Below are 23,720 nucleotides of genomic sequence, written 5' to 3'. Positions count from 1 at the left end.
AACGTTATTCAAAAGCATCGTGTCAAATCGTATTAAAATTTCTATAAACTATACAAAAACATTGATTACAATAGTTTGTTTTAATTTTAGCTCAAATAAAACTAGTAAAAAATAAGAGTGACAGTTTATATATTTACCACATATTAACCAGGTGGTTTTGTTTTTATCTTCAGATTATTAAAATCCCACTTTTTAAATTTATCATAAAGTGATGTTTGGAAAAATATATATTTTTTTTTAATTTTGAATGCTCAATTTCAAGTAATCAAAATGAAAGTACGGAATGCATATCATTTTGACGCGCCTTGCAACGAAACTGATATAAAAAACTGAGATGTGTATTTCAAGGAGGGTGGTGTGCAAGAAATAAGCTAAATTACTAGCAAAGCACGTATCAAAGATCCTAGTTATAAAGAAGATGTCACGTTTTACTTTCAACGGAAAAATATTTTGAAAATGGGACGATGCTTGGGACAAAAGAAGATGGTGAAAATAATAAGCATGGTATCTTGTTTCAAAATGTGTGTTTTCATTGAGGAAATGGTTGTTTCGTATCCTATTTTTTTTTAAAGCTATCACATTTAAAGAGGAACTTTGGATGGATTACCTAAAAAAAAAAAGTATTTTATTTTGAAGTATGTTTATTGATTACAAAATAAGTAAAAATATATCTGCTTATTTTCTTATTTTGTTACATTATTTTGCACACGTTGAGGAATCTTTTAAAATATAAATAAATGAAACAAATGCCGTACTTAAAAAAATTACACACTATCGAAGCTATTTTAGTAATATTAATAGTATAAGCAGGCAGGTATTTGTTTTTTTTTTTTAATCAAATTGATTAAAAAAAATGTATCAGATTGATATAAAAAATATGATATTGCTAAGAAAATTATCAAATTAATTAAAAATTATTGTCATGGATTCTTAAGGGGATAATAGAAAACTCTTTGAAACGGCTAAATTGTGTACTTGTAACTCGAGAAGTGAAATTTCTATACCAAGCAATGTGATTAAAATCTGATTTAATTGGACTCCTGTAAGTGACGTCACCTATGAATGTCAAACCTGATTGGCTTCTAAATCGACTACCACGATTTTCCTATGATGACGTCACAGGTATCCAATTTTGAATTAGTCATGTGACTTTTAGATGCTTAATTTATTGTTGTGTAGCTATTTATTTGAAAATCCGGAATACTCAGTACTTCTATCTTGCTTGACATACGTTGCATGTATACAATACGGTAAATAAATATAACCAACATATTGAAATAATTATATTTTTGCATTCCACTTTTTTTTAAAATTAACTTATAAAAAGTTTGTGATCATATGTATTTTTTTAATATTTTTTCAAAATATTTCTATTCATGTGTTTTTTATGAGAAAAAGAAAATTCTGGTTAAAATTGAAAATAACAGTTATGTTTCTTATCCTCTCGCAATTAATGTTATATTTTATGACTATAACTTAACATAAAAATTTGTTTATTTCATTTATATGTCAGGGCATGATTTTTAATTCATAGATAATATAATAAAGAATTACAAAAATTAGAGCTAAAATTAGGAAAGATAATTTGTATAGCCCATTCTCATTCAATAAAAATTATAATTTGTGACAATATTTTACAACAATAAATTATTTATTAATAATTGGTGCAGACCTTTTGTCACAATTTTGTGTGATGCCATTCATTGCATCAATTATATTACGTTTAGTGTATTAATGTCTACAACTAGACATACTGTTTTGTAGATAACACAAACAAGAAAAAGAAGAAAAGAGAAAAAATTAATGCTGAAAATTAGAAAAGAAAACATTGTTTTCGACAAATTTAAGTTTGATTTGAGACAATAATGTGCAGCAATTCTTAATGTTTATTGCTTAATATATTGATTAATAATGATTGCTTAATATAATATAGATAATCATAGCTTTAAATTTTAATGATAATAATGATTGCCTAATATATATATATATATATATATATATATATATATATATATATATATATATATATATATATATATATATATATATATATATATATATATATATATATATATATATATATATATATATATATATATATATATATATATGTCAACAACACTTTAGAAATAACGCGTATTTTTCATAAAAAAATTAACTCAGGGTGCGTAGCGTTTTTCAAAAGTGCTTAAAGGTGCTTTTTTCATAGGGTGTTTTTAAAAAGTGCTTAATTTTCCCCCTTTCAAAATGAGATTTTTCCTTTACTATGTTGATTTTTGCTTCGAACTTTGCAAAAAGACACAGTTCACATTGATCTATTCAACGTTTTCGCAATTAATTCAACCCCAATCTATTTCTGCGTATAGTAATTCCGTAACGTATGAAAACGCCATTCATTTTACATGATTCAAAATTTTATGATTTTTAACAATTGTCAAAAACAATGTCAAAAGGTTTTTTTTTGTTGACATGACGGTTAGAACAAGATAAAACCGCCAATTGTCAAAAACTTTCCAACCCTGCCTAATTATATTTTTTAAAGTGCTTAAAAATATTTTTTAAGTGCTTGAAAAGTGCTTATTTTTCGTTAAATAATTTGGCTACGCACCCTGTAACTGCTGAAAATCCGCATGTAAAATTTATTCGGAGTTTTATTTATAATTTCCTTTCAATAGTTTTTTTTTATTGCTATAATTTACCACACTGATTTATTTATTATATTTATATATAACTTCAACCAGATAGGCGAATTTATAAATAAAATGCATCTTCATAGAAATGAAGAAAATAGTGCTAAAAATGTTAAATAAAAGTTTTATTTCAGCAATTTAGAGTATTTTTGAAAACGAGTGACACTTTCTGTTCGCATACGATTAAGAGAAAAGTAGAAGGGAATAGTAGAAAAGTCTTTTGCTACCTAACGAGCATGGAAAATTGTCTGTTCACGTGGATTCCGGGCAGACATAAAGGGGTGGAAATGGGGTGGTTCCCGTAAAGTCATCCAACTGTCGAAACAAATGAGCACCATCATTTTCGGAACTGCGAGGGAAGGTGTAGACAGGGCATAACGATTTTAAGGACGGTCATGTAGTTTTCCCCAATAGTTGTAATGACTTTCTGTTTTAGAAAAGCAGGTAAAATCAATGGTGGGGTTTATGCTTCGTTTCTTTCGAGTAGAAATTATTCTTTTCAATTTTTGGAATGAGAACATTTTTTTACTTGAAATCCTTTGATTGCTGCTTTCAATTTACTTTTTGTGTGAAAGCTACAGCGTTTCAAGCAATAGTAATTACAAAAAAACAGTAAAAACACATGCTTCTTCAAGCTCACCAGTCGCAAATCTATTTTTTTTTTTTTTTTTGACCAAATATTTGTATTAAAAAAAAATAGTGCGTGGAGTCCCTCCGCGCGGAAGAAGTGAAACTTCGTAATGTGGAAATGAAAATAGGATGTTAGTACATTTACCATTAAAGTTCATAACATAAGTTCATAACAATTAAAGTTCATAACATTTTGGAAGACGCATTAGAAATTTCCCTTCCAAATATATAAAAACCACATAATATAACAATATGCTTCAGTATAATACTACATTTACACTTACAATTACAGTTATTTACAATTACAATTATTGTTATTTACAATTACAATTAAAGTACACTTACAATTAAAGTTCATAAGATTTTGGCAGGGTTAAATCCAGAAAATAAAAATAAAAGAAGAAATTACAGAGAATAGCCTAAATTTGAGAGAAACTAAAATGTCGACTCACCATTTCATGTGGTCTACATTTTGTAGTGTCTCCTTTTTTAGATCTCGTTTAAATTCACTCGTTAAACTTAAAACATAAGTATCAAAAAATATATATAAACCACATAATATAACAATATGCTTCAGTATAATACTGAATCATATATTATATATGTATACTGAGTATAATGCTGAATTCAGTATAATACTAACGCAACAGTACTTTCATACCCCGTCCATGGTAGCGTTAAACGTTTAACGCAACCTTGTCGCTTGCAAGTCGCATTAGAAGTTTCACTTCAAAAAATTTTAAGTTTCAGCAATTTGTAGTTTAAGGTCTCATAAATTTTGAATTAAATCTCTTTCGTTTTCATAAAATGTCTTTGTTAAAGAATAAACGTCGAGAGATTCTATTTTGGGAATTCAAGGCTGAAAACATACCATTGAAATATAAATAGATTTATATTTCAAGGGAAGAGTTATTTTTAGAATCGTTCCCTTTTTCAATTCCATATAAGGAAGCAGAAATGATTTTCCTTAATGCGTAAGGATACAAGGAATGTACGAAGGTGCCTTTTTACTTCAAATCTATGTTGGTATAAAACGTAAGAACGCATAGTTTTGCGTGTCCTTTTCATCATGATGTGATTCAAATAAGCTGTGCCGGAATTGTCCGGAGTCTTGTCCATCAACTGTTAGCAATACCAGCCTATATTTAATAAACCTGTTTAGAACGTATGATGGCTTAAGACTGCAATTATTTCACGCTAAATACAACACTGATAACAGGGTTGGAGCCCTGTTATTACATGTATACTGAGTATAATACTGAATTCAGTATAATACTAACGCAACAGTACTTTCATACCCCCTCCATGGTAGCGTTAAACGTTTAACACAACCTTGTCGCTTGCAAGTCGCATTAGAAGTTTCAGTTCAAGAAATTTTAAGTTGTAGCAATTTGTAGTTTAAGGTCTCATAAATTTATAAATAATTTACCATTCTTACCCAAAGTAGTTTCTATATTACTGTAACATACATTCCATCATCCTATTTACATGAAATAGGATATATCTTTGGGCCAACAGGAGTCGATGGTAGTTTTGGGGGAAGTTTTGAATTAAAAACAATTAGAGCTTTTTTGGATAAAACTGAGAAACGTTGAATTCGTGTGCTAGAAGTGGGATTGTGGAAAATTAGCTTTCAATTTAATTTTTGCCCAAAATCAACAATATCAACCTCAATTTTAACAAATATAAAGAAACTAAACTTCACGAATGTTAGTTCATATTTTTAAAAAGATCTAGGAAAGAGTTTCGATCTTTATCATAGGTAGGCAGCTGATGTAAACGTACTTTGATGTTTAATGAACTAGTCTAGGCAGCTGATGTAGACGTACTTTAATGTTTAATGAACTAGTCTAGGTAGCTCATGTAAATGTACTTTGATGCTTAATGAACTAGTTTAGGCAGCTGCTGTAAACGTACTTTGATGTTTAATGTACTAGTCTAGGCAGCTGAACTAAACGTACTTTGATCTTCAGTAAACAAACCTAACCTATGCAGATGGTGTACGCGTACTTTAATCTTTAGAAACAAACCTAGATTAGCTGATGTATACGCACTTAGGTCTTAAGTAACAAACCTAGGCAGCTGATGCAAACGTACTTCAATCTTTATGAACATATCTTGTCAGATGAATGTTTATTGAACAATCCAATATCCAATCACTGCAATATGGATAAAAGGGAAGTGCTGGTTAATATTTTTATCCTGATAAGGAAATAATAGAAAAGGTCTGCTTCTTTAAAAAGACAGCAGGAAGATTAGTGGATTGAATTTCAAACCTGTAAATATCATGTGCAATCATAAAACCTGTATAACCATAAATCTTGTCCAGAGGATCAACGTCACAAATACTTAATTTAGAATTTATTGTATGAGTTTTCATCTTCCCCATATTGAAAATCTTCAGAAATACCTGTCTCAATTTATTTGATGCATAAACTAAACTTCTTGAATCTCTTGAAGGCACAAAATAAAAAACTGACACCCTGTGAATAACTTTTCATCTAGAGATCAGATTTTCCTGTACCCAATCTTAATGGTTCAAGGTCTAACTTAATATATGCTAATTCGTTAGAGCAAACTATATTTTAGTTGTAAAATCAGGAAAAAAAAAAAACATTTTCTCTGAATAAACATATCTTTTTCTGGACGGATTTGATGTTCTGCCCTTCAAATTATGGAGGGGAGGTATCTGGAAAATATAATCTCAATAATTTGGGCAGTACAACGATCGAAAGTTTGGGCCTCTTAAATTTAATTTCCCTTCTAGCGTATTTCGTTGTAATTCGAATATTTTTTAAGCGAAAGGAATAGATTTTGCACAGAATTATGAAAGTCCCTCAAAATAGCTAAGTTAATACATAAAAATAATTTACTATATAATCTGTTATTCATTTATAAAGTAATATTCAAAAAAATTGAAGTGTAAGGTTTACAAATTTTTACACTATTTTTAAGAATATAAACTTGTACGAAATCAATCAAATCGTTTCTGTATTCCCATCTTCCAATGTACTATTTGACTTTGAATTCCAGTCTCATATTAAAAAAGTCCAGTGAAATATTAAAAAAGCCTTGAGGTTCCTATCCAAAATACTCTATAAATTATCAGAATACTATAAGAAGCTTAATCTCAAAACTATAAAACTACCTATTACGCATTCTCATTAAAATGAAATCTTTGCGTTTTGATTTTTAATTTCTTTGGAATAATATAGACTCTAATATTTTAATGCTTGTTGGCAAATGAACTGCTAAAAGTTTAACTTTTTTTTAAAAAAAATAAATCAGTCTGAAACACATTTAATTCATGCACTAGGAATCAATTATAGTTCATTGCTTTCAAACTATTAACAATGTGTCTCAAAATAAGAATGGAATCAAATAATAGCCTTAAAACAGGTCCATGTAACAAACAAAGAATTCTTAACGTTTCGTTGTAAAAAAAAAATTATTACAAAGTTTAAATACTCTCTTCTTACTTGTTGCATGCCTACCTGATTTATAATGCAATTTCATTTTAAAGAAACGCAACCAGATTGTTAGGGACTGTCAAAACACTTTGGGCTTACATTTAAAATATCCTAAATAAATCATAACCCCTCATGATAAATACAAAAGAAGTGCGCCAAAATATTCCTCATAAATTGGAAGTCAAAACATTCCATTCTTGGAAAGTCTAAATCCGTATTCACCAAGGAATATTTTCTAATAGAAAACCATCTCAACATTCTCTAAAATTTTTGACATTCCTCGCTAATGAAGCATACCTTGCGCATTAAATATCTTCCCCCTGCGCTAAAGAGTTGCAGAGACAACTTTCTATATGTTCATTACCAAATGTCACTCACTGCGGTAGAAACATACCAAGCCGTAGACGACACTCATAATGTGCTTGGAGCTTACATGTATTATATATTTTGTCCCGTATCTTTCGCTGTAGAATACGCATTCTGGGAAAAGTCAAACGAGAGATGGTAAAATTTAATGACTCGTGTAAATATGCAATAAATCCGAAAGGGGGTGTGTTTTATTGGTTTTATATATAGCTTATGTTTTTTAAGTTGCTTTCAGATGGATTTTTCTGGTTCTAGATTTATTTTTTGTTCCTTTTTTGTGGTGGTGGAAAAATCTCTACATTCTTCTAAAAGCTTCCTTATTTTAATATAAGTGTAAATGTCACAAGTCATTATAAAATATTACTTAATTTCAAAAAAACTTCCAAAATTAATTTGTTTCACGTGTTTTCATGGATCCACGAAGGATTTTATTTTCTAGAATAAACTTTTATTTTTCTTAAATGCAATAAGTTGTTAAAAAAAAAAAGATTTTGCAATAATTTTTATTTCCTTTAAAACACAATAATTACTACAAAAAATAAAGCTAATTTTTCATATATATATATATATATATATATATATATATATATATATATATATATATATATATATATATATATATATATATATATATATATATATATATTCTGATTTCCGTTAGAAACTTAATATTTTTCAATAGTCTCCTTTCATCTCTAATTCTTTACTCTTTTGTAAATTTTATCAAGTTTTTTTTCTGGTTTATGTTCTAAACACAATATTTTTATGGAGTGCTCGTTTTTTTTGTAAAAAGAATTTAGTTAAGAGATTCAACTACAAAATGCGTAGATGGTTGACTCCTAACAATATAAATACACACTGCCAAAGTAAAAGTTTCCTCAGTAGTAGACGGATCAAGGGTTAAAACCACCTTACCATCGAACTTAATGTGAAAGATTTACGTGAAAGATTTTCAAGGTCTTTTTTTTCTCCTCGTGCAACGCAATTTCATGTTAATTTCAATCAAACAGTTTTCCATGAAAGCTAGCAAGAAAGAAATCTTGTTGAATTGAAGTTTTGTAATCGTTGAGGTAAATAATTAATATCCAACTGTGCATATTTAAAGCACGGGAATAAGAAGTTAAACAAATCGTTCATGGGCTGCAATAGCGGCACAACGCAAAAAATCATATTTTGAGATAAGGGGGTTTAAAGTTTTCATTGCTAAGGTAAATGCTTTAGTTTGCTTAAGCGAAGTTTGCCTTCAAGTTGAATTATGAGTTGTGCAAGTATTGCTACTGAAAAGAATGTGTATTTTCATATTTACACATGTTCTTAATCCAAAAAGCATGTTTTTTTTTTTTTTTTAGTTGTTCCACTATTGCAGCCCTTGAGCGAAATGCAATGAATTTGTTAACCACTTTAATGAACAGTCAGTAGGAATTAATAATCAAAAAACGCATTTTATTTTTGTTAATCAGGAACTCCAAAGCAATAAAATTATTTTGTCACAAAAAAAATCTTTTAAACAATAAAACTTTGAACAAAGAATGGAAGGTATGGCTTCAGGGGTGAGCCCCTCAGGACGTATCCGAATCTTAAGAAATCAAGAAAGCAAGTGAAGTGTATGTTAGAATAGTTTACGCCGAGTAAAGTTAAATAATTCATATATTGGCTATTAATCATTATAATTGGTATCCAATGCTCTTTTTCTTAGTCTTACGCATTTAAATGTGCTAGAGGAAAAGATAGACAGAGAAATAATAACGCACTTTTTATCGAAACAAAACGAGTGTTTTCGAATTCTATGGAAATGTATTTGATAGATGTAACGGGTATCTCAAATAGATTGATTCTACACTCAAGTTTGTTGAATAAAAAGATTAACGGTAATATTATTTTTATTTAGGAATAAAATAATGAATTGTAATAATGCAGTTTTTAAACATTAGAAAATATATAGTACACATTTTTGCTTGACCGCTGGATAGTCCCAATATTCGCTCGTTATCTTAGTTGGGTACCTAATTAATAATAATGGAATATGGAATTAAACATTGATTCCAGATTGCATGCAAACTTAAGGCAAAAGTTGTATTTCCATTTGGTTCAGTAATTAATCCTTTTTAAACTTAGTAGAAATATTTGTATGCCAAGCTTGTTTCCTCAAAAATTAAATAAAGGCATGCAAAAAAAAAATCTTCACAAAAGAATCTCATTTTTTAGCTTTTACACTAAATTTTGTTTTTACCTTTTTTCTCATTCTAGCTTTGTTCATGTTTTTGTCCAGGTCCATTTTGTTTGTGTTAAAAAAACCTAATGATCAGACAAATTTTCACTTATAAAATGTAAAAGAAAGTATGTAAACGCCTGGGTAAACAAACCTTGTTTCTGTGATGGTCATAAAAATCTAAAATAAACCTGGAGAAAGTGAATTCATCCTCCGTTTGAGAAAACTTTCTACTCTAGATTAGCGAATGCTGATACTTCTTCGATTTCAGATGGTTTTTCTACCCTTGTTTTGTAAAGGCAGATTCAATCTCTATACGAAAGGGTTGTTCATACAAGCTTGATGCGAGCTTCATAGCACGTTAACTAGCATTGCTAAATTTAACATTGTTGGAAGCTTGCATTTCTTATTTACTAATCATTTATGTACCTTGTTGTTCACATTAAAATCAACCTTACACTGCTATCAAGGATAGTTGTAAACCCAAAATTGTTTTGACTGTTCATCTCCGGCTATAAAACACAATATCAATGTAAATGTTAGGAAAATGTTCGGGAAAACTACGAATAGAAATTAACAATATAAAATTATTTCAAATAAAAAGAATAATGCACAGATGAAAATTAGCAATTTAATGCTTCGGTTATTAAGCGCTAAAGATTTTCTAAAAATAGTTTTTTTAATAAATAATGCTTCGAGGTTCTTAAATTACGTTTTAAATTGATAACTTCTCTTTTCATAATCTTACATAATTGCTTAAAATCAGGCCATAGCCAGATTAGCTCTATCATTAATTATGGAAATATGCTGCGATCAGTCATCTTACTGACTCATCAATAACTCTATGTTGTTACTCGATCTGCCGCGGGGAAAATAAATTGGTGAGAGTTTAAAGTTTTGGATCCTCTCAATTTTGACTTTAATTACAGTCGCTTCTGGTTACCGAAGTACTTTAGTAAGTACTTTAAAATTGCTGACGCTATCTTCAAAATTGTTATCGGGCCCTACGTAAGTCTGTTTACAAGGATTTTAAGTCTTGGGGGCTTATCTTTTAAATTATGAGCAAGAAAAGAAGTTGTTTGCGTATATAAAATTTTAAAGTTGTCTAAAAGTGTATCATCTCATTTATTGCAGTTTGTTTTTAATCTGCTTATGCGAGTATTTAAAATTTGTTTATTATTTGATGTTATACAATATAATATGTTATTTGGTGTAATACAATATAATACATTAGAAGATAATATAGATAATATTTGGTATTTTCACACAACTAAAGTGCCAAATTACCGAGGATTTTCAGATTTCGTAGAAAATTTGCTTTTGCAACTGAAATAACATATTACCGAAAAATTGTGGATTTCGTGGAAACAATTTTTTTGCAACTAAATTACCATATCACCAAAGAATTTCAGATTTCGTAAGAAAATGTTTTAACAACAAAAATACCAAATTACAGATGATTTTCTGATTTCGTAGAGAATTTGTTTTTACATCTGAAATAACATATTACCAAAAAATTTTTGGTGTCGTAGAAAACATTTTTTTTGCAACTGAAATACCATATCACCGAAGAATTTCTGATTTCGTAAGAAAATATTTTTCAACAAAAATACCAAATTACAGATGGTTCTCTGATTTCGTAGAGAATTTGTTTTTAAAATTGAAATAACATATTACAAAGAAATTTTGAATTTTGTTAAAAATTTACTTTCGCAACTGAAGTACCATATCACCGAAGAATTTCAGATTTCGTAAAAAATTATTTTCGCATATTACCAAGGAATTTTGGATTTCGTAGAAAATTTGCACTTGCAAACACCATATAACCGAAGAATTTCAGATTTCGTAGTAAACTCGCAGCTGAAACATCAAATTTCTGAAGTTTTCTGGATTTCTTAACTTATTGCTTTCCTCATTTACAAACAAAGTAACATATTTACTTTTTCAAGCATTGCTATCACTACCTGATTTACAACCATGCTCCAAATTCTTGCCATGTGTCTTACTTTTGATTTCTTAGCGATAAACAGATTGCCTGAATAATCCCCTCTTTTATTCATTAATTATTCAGTCATTTGCTTCCCTGCTCAACCCCCAAAACTCTCCAAATGAATCATCTATGGAATTGCACATTCGAACATAACACGTGTTCGGACACGTCGTTTATCAATGGGTCAAAACTCTTTCTCATTGCATATAATAATAATACACGATTTGTTATAAGCTTATCAAACTGATAAACTAATATTAATAGCGAAGATCTTTTTTATGCTGGAATAGGGAGAAATATTAATGCAAATGTGGTATGGCGGCTAATGATGAGTAGGACGTGATATTCCCTAAAGTGATGATTGATGATAAGAACACACACACAAAATTAATCCCTTCCATAGATTTTTCCCTTTCTCTAATCGGAAAAGGGAAAACAGCAATAACAGCTGCAAGACGTGTCACCTGCATTAAAGGGGTAACTGTTACGAAGAAAAAACTCATACCACAGCTTTAAAGATTAAAATTTGAATATTGAAATGAGAGTGGCACTTTTTAAAATTATGAATGAAGAGAAAAATTAGGCTTTAATTTATGAATTATGATATTTTCTGGTATCCTATTAAAGTTTTTTAAAAAGGAATCCCTCCCATTAAGGTTTAACTCGCGATGATTTTTGGTGTCATTTGGTATTTGATTTCGTTTTGTTAAATCTTGAATGAACATATTTCAAAAACAAAGCAATTTATATTATAACAATTTCAATAATTAATATCTTCCATTTTTTGACGTTTGAACAAATCTATTTTGATTATCCGAATTGATTTATTTGTAAATTAAATAATACTATTTAAAATATTGCAAGCTTTTAAAACTCGTACACTTTGATCTAAAATAAATGTTAATAATCCATAACCGTATAATCCCTATCCAATCTTAATTTATTATTATAAATTGAAAAGAATGCCGTAGTATCCACTAATCATTATACTTTATTATTCTGGGATTTTATATTTAAGGCTAAAAATATATTTTATGATAATCCGAATCATAATGATAAAAACAAAATATACGGTATTTAAGTCATTCATTTCTCGCGCTTCAATGTTCCACCAATTTTAAATGAACTACGAGATACAAAAAACTATTTTAAAAAAATTAATACACTCGGAGGGAAAAAAAATTCTGGAAGAATTATCGCACTCTATGGCGATGACATTTCTCGTAAAATCGAAAACCATAGATTCAAAACCACAAATTCTAAAACCATATTTTATTGTTAATTTCGCCAAAATCATTACCAAACCGTTTCGGTAAGCTTTCGTTTCTTGCTTTTTGGTGGTTCCTTTAGAGTGAAAAATACTGTAAATTTCACCTTATTGTGGTAGTTTTGATCATAGATTTAATTTATCTCAGTGCATGAATGAGAATTCGCTTTTGTAAGTTTTACCCATCTGTATCCATTTTTTCAACTTTAAAAATCCAGTGTAATTTGTACACTTACTTCCATGCAAGAAAACATAAAAGAAGAAAAGAAGGAAATCGTTACAAATGGATGAACCATCTGGAAGATGAAATTGAAGAAAGGGGTATCAATTTTCCGAGTGAGCGAGAGAGATATATTTTTGTCGAACTGCGGTCTGTCTTCTTTAAAATATCGATATCTAGAGAGATTTTGCTATCGGAATGATATCTTCGGATATGGTTTCTCCTCCTCCATTTCGACCTCCTTTATCCTATTTCTTAAGACGGTTTTCATTGTATTCGAAATATTCGTTTTCAAAAATGCTTTCCACTCTTGAAAGTTCAACAAATTGTGTAATGCCATTCTTTATTGTGAAAAGGCACAATAAAAATGCCGAAGTATATGAAAGAGAAATCCGAGATTGTTTATCTTGATGCGGAGAAAGAGTAAAGTTTCTGTGTCTTCATATTTTGAATAACACACATATATAATGTTTTATGTATATATGTTTACTTTATAAAAGATAAATATACTCAATTGTGTACTTGCTACTCGAGAAGAAGTGAAGTGATTATGCATAAGCATGTGATTTCATTGGATACCTGTAAGCTACGTCACGCGTGTGTGTCGAACCCGATTGGTTTCTGAATAGAGAAATGCCAATATTTACCTACGTTGACGTCACTTGCAAGTATCCAATTGGGAAAAAGATAGAGGCAAGATGACTCTTGACACACTAAATAAACATATTTTTATATATTAATATATATATTAACATATATTATAAATAAATAGCTTTTTGCAACCTTACTAATATGGTAAAATCACCAATGTGTTGATTATGTTGCACCAATATGATGCAATAAGATGAGCGATAGCATGTTTTGACTCGTATCATAATGAAGTTGCATCACTTTCGAATGATTTTAATATCCAAATGTGTGGCAAAATAAGATACTATGGATTGTTTACAAAAGTAATAAGTATAAAACAGAACGTGTTAAAAAATTATATAATAATGATTTCTTTTGGTAATGAGCAAAACAAACAAATAACGAATTTCATACTCAATAAAAAATTTCAGATCAAATTATGGTCAAAATTATTGACACTCAAAGTGCGGGTAATTTTTACAGTAAAATTCATTTTTTACGTAACAAGTTATGGAACGAAAAATCTGATATACGGTAATTTTTACAGTGGCAATTACCGTAAAATTTACTGAATCAATCTAATTAAATAAATATTACTCTAAAAATTACTGTATAATATTTTAAGGTAAAAATGGATTTTACGGTAAAATTGATTTAATTGATGATTCTCAAAACTTTACAACGTAATTTGATCCGGAATTTTTTACATTGTAGATTTATACGCTACGCATAGTATAGCAAATTTCAGCAATGACATTATAAGTCATTGATTGTAATCTATTATATGTCAGTTAGTACCAAAAATAATCTAAAAGCCCTAAGCTTGACTTATTTAAACATTTAAAACTTGACTTTTCATTTTTCCGCTTCAAATTCTAATTTTTTTATTCCTGTTAAGTGTTAACTTACTTCTACCATTCACTTTGTAAAATGTTTAACAAAAGCATTTAACAAGTCTTTCACTTGTAGTGTAGTAAGGATTTCTTTAAGGGATAACAGACGTTTTATTCTGATATCTCAACTCTTTTAAAAAGAAATTATTACTACTCCTAACGTAAGTAATCAGGTTAATTTTACTACTAAATGAAAATTCCTTCAAAATGAACATAGCTTTTATACATTACGCATAGTATGGCAAATTCCAGCATTGATTGTATAAGTCATCTTTTGTAATCTAATAATAAATGTCAGTAAGTACCAAAAATCCTAAACTTAACTTATTCAGACATTTAAAACTTATCTTTTCATTCTTCCGCCTCAAATTCTAAATTTCCTTTCCAGTAAAACGTAACGTCTATCTTACATTAACTTATTTTTACCATTCACTTTTTAAAAATGTTTAATAAAACCATTAAAGGAGTCTTTTAGCGAAAGTAAGGATTTCTTTTAAGGAAATAACAGACGTTTTATTCTGATATCTCTACTCTTATAAAAAGAAATCATTACTACTCCTTCCGCAAGTAATCAACTCATTTTTACTACTTATGAAAAGTTCTTTCACCAATGAATATAAGATTCGCTTTCGCATCGTAAAGGTGCACAACTCTATTTCCAAGCAAGTGATAATGGAAGTTATTTATGGCGCTTTTAAATGTACGCTACAAAAATACTTCTTATCTGTATACGAGAAGCCATAAAAAGGTCGTAAAATCTTTCATAACCCTACTTTAGAGACAGAAAATATCTCTTTTCACTTAATTTACTGGCAGAATTGTTGCTTTTTAAATGGTTGTCAGTGGTTTTTTGATGAAAATAATTTCTCTTTTTTTTCCCGCCATAAACAGTTTTCTATAGCTTATTTTACGATGTGGTTAAAAACTTGCGAATGGATATATGTCCGTGAAATGGCTAATTAATCAAGATAAATTGATATTTAATATGTTTTTGTTCCAATAATGTTAGTTTATTAATGAAATAAAAGACCATTATTTTTAAAACTGTTATTCTTTTTTATTTTTTTTTTATTAAATGATGATACTTAGCTGTATCTATTATTTAAAGCATGCATCAGTGATGTTTAGAAACGATAAAAACGTAGTATTGCTCTGTATCATCATTCCTTTAAAAGGAAAGAAGAATAAATAGTCTAAAACTTAAATTAGAAAGCATATTTCCTCAAACCGTTAGTCCGAAATTTAATTCTTTTTAAGGTAGGAACATGCTTTTTCTTAATACGTTTGCCAGTTATTTTTTATTCACTACAAAAAAGTTAGAATTAACAAACTTTCCAAATTGCTATAACCTTAAAAAGGTTATTAAAAAAAAACAATATCGCACTTACGTTGATCACACGGTATTATTGATTGAGCTTGAACAAAATATTGTAATCTAACATCTGATGAAAGTTGAAGAACGGTACCAATTGTATTATTCCACGTGGAATTGGTTTTTCCAACAATGTGTGCAATTTTATCACATATTAATTCCATTTCGATCTTTTTTTTTTCAATTTAACATCTTATGAAAGGTTGCAGCAACGTACCAGTTCACTATTGAACTGATTATACCAACAATTGTGCTATTTTATTTTATTTCAATACTACTTTTTAACATATTTTTTGTCTCTTAAATATATATTTTTTTAAAAATGATTAGTTAACTTTGATAAATGATATTTTTGCCAGGCGTATTTTCCTACTACTAACAAGGGTTAACCCCTTAAAAATACAATTGCAACAATCCATCTTTGAGTATTGGAAAACCATAGTGACTTACTTTCATTTTCTGTGCTTGTTAGAAATTAATTTAAATTAATTTTTTTAATCAATACTGAAACTCAGAAGGAGTTAAAAAATTATGTATAGTACATTATTCTTATATGAAATGAAGATTTAAAAAAAAAATTTCTTCATAATTTTTATGAAAAATGCTTTCGCTTTCTTAATCAACACTAAAATACAGAACTATTTTTCTGGAAAGGAAAAAATATTTTTGTCTCACGTTTCAAAGCAAGCTTCTAAAATATTTAGATCACATCCCTTCCGTTTTTTACCTTCGAAATCTCGCTAAAAGCCGTGAAGCTTTATTTAAATAAATAAATAAAGAAGGAAAATGGTGTAAAAGGAAAAAAAAGTCGCTTGCATAAGGAACACTATTCCTTTTCGCTTCATCTTTCAAGATTTAGATTAGGCATCGTTTCATAAAGAACAACTATTTCAATTTATTTTTCGCAGACGATTTTTCTCTTCTTTGCAACAGTAAAAGTAAAAAACAAAAATATGTTCGCTGAAGTGAAAAAAATAACTCCAGTTCCAGTTTTTCCAGATGCATTTTTTCCAGAAATTCAAAAAATGTCCTGTGGGAAACGGGATTTTTGAAGAAGATTTATAGCACTATGGTGAAGTCTAGTTTCGTGGTTGTCTTTTTTCCAGTATTTTTTCGCTCTTTTCCCGCCTTTTTAGATTTTTCTTCTGTATTGTATTTTTTTTTTTTCTTCGAAATTCGCTTTAAGATCCACCCTGTTTTCCTAGAAGAAAGAGGCTTTTCGGATTTCTTTTGTACTCAAATGTAAAAATTACATTTCTGTCTTTTATTTGCAATTCAAAACTAATATCGGTTTAAAATAGTTAAACTGATTTACCTTTTAATATCTATAAAATATGATATACTATGGTACTTATCTATCCTATTAAATTTTCATAAAATTTTATTATATATTTTGAAATACAAATTTGAGGATACAAATACATTCTAATTTTAAAGCATGGAAAGTCTTTGCTTTCGTTTTATTTGGATAAAATAAGTTAAAACGAATCCAATAACTTATTGTATCGCTTAAAAGTAATTTGTTGTCCAATGATTACTTCTTCATACATCTTATTTCATTTGAAATTGATATTTTTTGATAATTTAAAAAAGAACACTTTTTTATAAAATGATTTTTAACTGATGATCCACCAGAATAGTTATCTATCATTAAATTTTTTATATTATATTGTCATTCGTTAAAAAAATTACAGTAAAAATGTTTATAAAATAAAAAAAGTTATGAATTAAATCAAATTATTCCACATTGTAAAATTGCAAGATGTCTAAATTTTTAAACCAAAACCTTATTTTACCATATTTAACAAATATATTCGCATAGTATTTTTCTACATTTAAACTTAAAGTGAAAATTCTCACTTGTTAAATATGTATACATTTTCAAAATCAGAATTAAAAACCTTAAAAAGAGACCAAGAGCTACAAATTAAAAATTGATTTAAATTGAAATTGAAAATTTGATTAAAGATTGAGGAACAACAATCGATTTGCTAACATTTTAGCATCATGGGTTAAATTATATATTTTGTGGATACTAAATTTGTACTGCTTTTACATTATTCCTTTAGTCGATTGAGATAAATACATTGAGTTTTGAAATGTTTATGCATACGTTTACAATTCGCTTTAATGAATTTAAAATGTATTTAGATAAATCGGAAATTTTGCATTATGGAATTGAGATTTTTTTTCTAAGAGTTTTAAATTACTTTTAAACTTATAGTAGAAAATGAAGTTTAATTCAATAAGTTCCAAATTTATTACAAATCGGTATAGCAACTTATAATAGCTAACAAAGGTAAAAAAAGACAAAAGAGTTTACTTATAAATTTTTAAATCGTACTCTAAGATGAATAATTGAAAAGCTATAAGAACTCATAAACATATTTCAGAGGATTTTTCAATAAAATTTCTAATTTTTTCTGCCATTACAAGATATTTTATGACACTTTTGAAACTTATGTTCCATAAATGCATTTCCGAAAGGCTTAAAATTTTATTATCACTAACCACCTTTGGTGACTAGTTTGATCACTTTTAAAAATTATCTTGTTCAGCTTATAAATTTGAATGGTAATATGATATCACTAATGGTAATATATATGATATGATATTTTTATGGTAATATATATGATATGATATTTTTATGATAATATGATATCGCTTTGAAATTTTTTAGGGATATTTGAGACTTCATCAGTTGTATGCTGTGATAATGTTTTAGTCTTAACAGGAATACTTTTTAGTTATGAAAGATTTTTGATGAAACTTTTTAAAAAATTAAAAATTCTTTTTGAGTTATGAAATATTTTTGATGAAAATTTTTAAAAAATTAAAAATTCTCAGTTCAAAATTTTTTCTAAATTTCTGTATAAGAATTATATAACAGTCATCACAGTGTAAACATGTATATGTTAATATTCTGTGAAAAAGAAACGGCCGATTCTACCCCCTTGAAAAGAGAGAATTTCTTCAAAGCAAAAATCTTTCATCTGGACTTAAAAATGTTAAATATAACGGATTGGCAATCAAAAGTTCATTTTAATTACCAATTAAACGTGGGGTAGGAATGTAAAGACTGATTTTAACTTAGTAACGTAAATATTCATTTACATAGTTACGTAATTTGTATTAACTTAGTTATTATGCATTTACTTGGTAAATATTGATTTACATAGTTACGTAATTTGTATTAACTTAGTTATTATGCATTTACTTGGTAAATATTCATTTACATAGTTACGTAATTTGTATTAACTTAGTTATTATGCATTTACTTGGTAAATATTTATTTACTTGGTTCCTTTTAGTTCTTGAACTGCGCCATGAAACTAAATTATTATTTATTTATATTTTTTTTGCTTTAAAATGTATTGTTTACTGTGTATTATTTCAACTTAAAAGAAATTTCTAACACTTACTACTAATAATGTCAAATAAGAGCAAATGTTTAGCAGCTCTGCAGATATACTTTATCATCCATCAAAAGCACCATTGCGATAATTAGCATAGTTTTTTAAATACTAGCATAGGTTGTACTGATCGTTTTAATAACAAATTTACCACGATAATATACGGTCATGGAAGAGATAATAATTAAACTCACTCTTCCTTGAGTAATGTGAGTTTATACATGCATATCATCTTTATTTTTGAATGTACGATTTTTAACATCGAAATACTTCAAATTTAAAAAGATGGGCGGATAGTGTGTAAAAAAAAAAAAAAAAAAAAAAGGATGAAATTTTATTTGAAAAAACCGGGAAAAAAATAATCTTTTCATCAGCCCACACGGTTATATCCGCAAAAAAGAGTGTTTTCTGATATTGTATCAATAAAGCCAAAGCAAAATATATTAATACAATAGTATGAGGAGCACTCAAAGAAATTTTTTACAAAAATTACAACAATTAAAATAGAAAACAATAAGTAAAAAGAACATGTAAAAACAGAAAATGAAATAAAATAAAAAGAAAAAACTGTAAAAAACATAGACTATAAAGTTGGTAGCGACATCAGATGTACTTACATGGACGGGAAATTTTTCAAGAATGATTTAAAAATGTTTTCGCCACAGGATTGCCAGATTACAAAATATGAAAACAAAAGCGCAAATTGAGTGTAACTAGAGGATTTTAAATTGCCGTTCTTACTGAACTGCTGAAGTGATTTGTTATTCTGTGCATTAATTTGTTAGTTACCAAGGATGGGCCCGAAATGGATGTGCGCAAGGTAATATTATACTGGATAATTTAAAAAAGTTGACCATAAATAGTTTTAGAAAGTAGATGTTTATTTAAGAAAAATGTAAAATAGAAAAGAGAAACATAAATTGCCTGTTTTGCAAATAATTTTAGCCACGGATTTGCCCAAAATGGATTTGCACATGGAAAAATTGACAAAGAAAAAATTTTTAGTAGATAATTTTAGCCACGGATTTTCCCGAAATGGATTTGCACATGGAAAAATTTTATAAATTGATAAAGAAATCATTAATCATTAATTTATCATTTCGAATTTATCTAATGAGTTCTGTTTACTTGCAACTTATGCGCAATAAATGAAACTTATTGTTTTTCTTAACTTTCTTCGTGTTTTCTTGTATTTATTTATTTTATATATATATATATATATATATATATATATATATATATATATATATATATATATATATATATATATATATATATATATATATATATGTATATGTATATGTATATGTATATGTATATATATAATATGAATTTGCAATAAATTGGATTTGAAACCCATTAATGTATCCCGTTTATCAAACTCTTTTTATAAATTATGTTATTTAAAGTTTCTTAACGATAAATAAATATTTTTCAACTTCTGAAGTTGACTAAAAATATACAACTTTTTCCCGTAAATATTTTTCTCCAAAGCACTATATACGGCTTCCTTTCTAAATTAGATCTACGACCGAAGCCTTTAAAATATTTCAAACACCTTTAAAATGAAAAGTATAAAAAAAAATACTCTGATGAAAAGAAACCCTTCACGAATCCTTTCCTGTATCACCATAATAAAAACCGACCAAGTTTTATTAATGCAATGAAAATGTTTTCAAAGAATTAGAACTTAATCAGAATAGTTCTCAAAGAGAAAAAAAAATTCTTATATGTTCCATGCATATGAATATTTGAACTACTCTAACGCATATTAGAAAGGTAATAATAAATAATTTAACTATTTGTCATCATTATCGTTGAGTTATTGTCAAATTTTTAGAGTTAAATATTAACTTTGCATCGTATTATTAACTCACATTCGAATTTTTCTTTCTAATTACAAATAATGTAAATAAATTTCTTTTTCAACTTTCCGTACAACAATCGAATAAAATTTTCTTTATTAAATTACTTGGTTTAAAATTTTAAAATAGTATTTTTATTTCGTTCCAAATAGTTAATTAACAACCAATCTTTCTCTTATAATCGCCAACTGAAACAAATTTATAACTTTTACAAATTTTAAATAAAAATATTTTTTAAACTACTCACATTATCATTACAAATAAAACTACTTTCATGTAATTACCATACTGTAAAGTAATTACATTTTTGGTAAAAAATAACCTTAATTCTGATGAATAAAGTCAAAATATGTGGTATTTAAAGCAATCATTAAGAAGGTTTTCCATTCGTATAGTTCATCAGAAATTCGGTTTTTAAAATTATACTCCAACTTTTAGAAATTCCTCAAGCCCAATTTTAATAAAAAATATATTTTTAAGTTATATCACACTTCCGTTGTATTTTCATAATAATTGAAACTCATACCATTACTTCTGCATTGTAATCTATTCTCACAATCATATATCTAAACACAAATCATCTGTGCATAGATATGCTACCATTCCAGTACAAAATTTTCTAGAAATTTATTCAACGGGTATTTCTGTTTATTTATACCTGGGAAATTCTGGATGAATTTAAAGCATAAAACCAAAGATGAGTAAATTAGCTTATAGCTTGCGTAGAGAAATAAACTTACAGGTTTGAAATGGGTGTTAAGAACATTCCAGTACAAAATTTTCTAGAAATTTATCCAACGGGTATTTCTGTTTATTTATACCCGGGAAATTCTAGATGAATTTAAAGCATAAAACCAAAAGATGAGTAAATTAGCTTATAGCTTGCGTAGAGAAATAAACTTACAAGTTTGAAATGGGTGTTATAAAAAAAAAGGAATGGTGCCTAATCAAATAAAGGATTGAATGAAAGAGGTATAGAATGTGAGATGAACAACATCCCAGAATCAAACTATTATTAATTTACGCTCAATTATTTCATTATTTGCCATAAACAGTGTAAATGTATGGTTTTTTTAACTTTTTATAAATCGTTAGCAAAATATAAGTGTAAAATACATTTAAATTACAACTTTAACTATAAAATGTCAAAGGGCTAATCTATTTTTCTTCAAAAGCTCTATTGCAAAAAAAATATTGCTGTTCCGACAGCAATATCTATTCATTTTAATTCACTTTGTACCAATAAATAGTCGTTGAAAACATGCATTTACTAGATAGTTCAAAAGATTCATGACTTACAAAAATATTAATGCATTTCTTTGAAATTTCTAACATCGATATATGAAAGCCTTTCTAAAAATTCGAATCTGTCTGCGACTAAGGAAAAATATGTCTTTCATTCAAGCTATTCATCATCAACAAAATATTTCTTGATCCTTTTCATATGCTAAAGCAAACATATATTTTTCCGAGCAAACATTATTTGAGTAGATAAACAAAGTTTCGGCACTGGAGGTTTCAATATATAAGATTATAGCTTTTTCCATTATGTCGAAATGCTGGCTTCTTAGAAATAAGGCTGCTTGTTATTAGAATCAAAAACTGTTTTATAAAGAGATATGTTTGTTGGTATAGGATGCATGGGAGTTTTAGAAAAGAAATATATTCACTCAATCGGGGGAAAATATTTTTTTAAAAAATACATATAACAATTTTGAAAAACATATTTAGTTGGTATAAATTGGTACATACAAACCGTTATTAGAACAATATGAAGTATAAAGTAAGAATAGAACTACGAAATAATAATGAAGATTTTCCAATTTAGCGCTAGAAAATATACAAGGCCATACATTTTTTTTAAAATTAAAACGCAATAAAATGGCAACGCTTGCAAACAACATAGATCACCCCCTTTGCTGCTTTGAGTATTAACTCAACAGTTAATTTAGATTGTTTTCACATACTGTTTATAATTGAATTTACGAAATTAGTTTTTACTATACTAAAAAAAACTATAAATTGATCTGTATATACCATGAACTATAATACTTCAGAAGAATCGACTCTGACGTCAGCGCGATGTTTTTCTATAAGTTTCTCCCAGTTCATCGAGCTCTTGCGCCCCCTAGCTACTCTTTAAAGAAACGGTTTGTTGATACATTAAATATGAATAGTTGGCACTCTAAGATTATAATTTAGTGTCTCAGTAATATTTCTGTTCGATTATACCATGAATGATGATTACATTTACAGCATGAACGATTAAATACATCTCTGAGTACGCAACGCTTTCTAATACAGTACAGAACCCGTTATCCGGAAATCAGAAAACCGGAAAACCAAAAAACCGGAACGAAATTCAATAAATTTTCCCGCTATTTTTTTTTTTTTTTTTCAATTTTTTTTCCTCATAAGATTTTAGGATTTTTCTTTCTTTTTTGAAAGATGTTTACCCTAGCATCATTTTGGAAATAATTATTAGTGTATTACTTCGTTTTTTCAAGATTATTTCCAAATATTTTTTTTTAGTTGGGTTTAACAGTAAAAAAAACGACTTTTTGTAGCGATTCAGAAAACCGGAAAAATCAGTTATCCGGAATAGCGATGGTCCCGATCATTCCGGATAATCGGTTTCCTATTGTAATATGCAACACCTCTCTGAGACTTAAATATTAACTGCATGATTAGTTTAGATCTCCTTC

The 23,720-nt window shown here is 27.9% G+C and overlaps 1 protein-coding gene across 1 annotated transcript in view; it reads left to right on the top strand.

The window, feature by feature from the left end:
- Positions 1-23,720, top strand: part of LOC107457357 (inactive tyrosine-protein kinase RYK) — a 265,361-nt gene that overhangs the window by 70,630 nt on the left and 171,011 nt on the right. The gene's annotated exons all lie outside the window — the stretch shown is intronic.

The sequence above is a fragment of the Parasteatoda tepidariorum genome, chromosome 6, assembly GCF_982258835.1.
Source record: "Parasteatoda tepidariorum strain Cologne lab strain chromosome 6, Ptep-v5.0, whole genome shotgun sequence".
Classification (NCBI taxonomy): domain Eukaryota; kingdom Metazoa; phylum Arthropoda; class Arachnida; order Araneae; family Theridiidae; genus Parasteatoda; species Parasteatoda tepidariorum.
Note: the sequence above shows the minus strand (reverse complement) of the source record. Positions and strands in the feature narration are given on the sequence as shown.